This window comes from Anneissia japonica, unplaced genomic scaffold (genome assembly GCF_011630105.1).
Source record: "Anneissia japonica isolate Jap-2015-1 unplaced genomic scaffold, ASM1163010v1 scaffold99506_len1048_cov79, whole genome shotgun sequence".
Taxonomy (NCBI): Eukaryota; Metazoa; Echinodermata; class Crinoidea; order Comatulida; family Comatulidae; genus Anneissia; species Anneissia japonica.
This window is the reverse complement of record NW_022690245.1, coordinates 130-1048: the sequence shown is the minus strand read 5'-3', so window position 1 is coordinate 1048 and position 919 is coordinate 130. Positions and strand designations below refer to the sequence as shown.

Here is a 919-nt window from a genome sequence, read left to right as displayed (position 1 = left end):
AAGTATGGCCGTAGGCAATTGAGCACCACCGCACCCGGCATTCCCAGGCGGTCTCCCATCGAAGTGTTTGTTTATTTCACATTTATTTTATCTCTCTCTATCTCTGTCTCTATCTCTATCTTCATCTATCTATCTCTCTATCTGTTTCTATCTCTCTACTCGAGATCTCGATCTCTAGAGATGAAATTTTTATCACATGTACAAATTAAATTTTTACCACATGTACATAAACATAGTCTGAACACATTTCTGAAATTTCATAAATTTCGAAAAATTGTAAATATTTTTCTGCGGCGATTTTTATTTCGATTTTTTTAATTTAACTATGATGCTTTTTAATATTCAAATGACGATAAAAAAAAATTTTGCTATGGAATCGTTCTATTCATTGGTTAAAAACTGTATTTTAGTGAAATATCATTCAATGAGCTCGATGATCGAAGTGTTGCACTGTTGGTGCACCCTTGTCTACGGCCATACTACCTTGAAAACACCGGTTCTCGTCTGATCTCCGAAGTTAAGCAACGACGGGCTTGGTTAGTACTTGGATGGGAGACCGCTTGGGAATACCGGGTGCTGTAGACATCATTTATTTTTTTTCTAGAAAATTTATTTTACCAATAGTAGCGCATCTATAGCTCTTATAATATTTTCCTAATGCAGACGTCACTTTGAAGCCTGGACCCACCCTCCTTAGAGGTCGCCAAATAACGTCGAAGCCTTAGGTCAATAAATTTGCTGTTGTAGTGAAATCCTAACGTTCTTTTTTATCTTGAGTGAGTGAAGCTTTACCTATAAATTTGATAAAAGGTATGAAGCTTTGACGAGTAATTTGTGTTTTCTGGTGATGGGAGATCGAATGCATAGCTATTAAAGTTGATGAATGGTGTGAAGCTTTGACGAGTAATTTGTGTTTTAT

The 919-nt window shown here is 36.1% G+C and overlaps 1 non-coding gene across 1 annotated transcript; it reads left to right on the top strand.

Moving 5' to 3' along the window:
- Positions 1-466: 466 nt before the first annotated feature.
- On the top strand, positions 467-585 carry LOC117099863. The gene has a single exon (XR_004444030.1). It is a non-coding gene; the product is annotated as a 5S ribosomal RNA (ribosomal RNA).
- Positions 586-919: the final 334 nt, after the last annotated feature.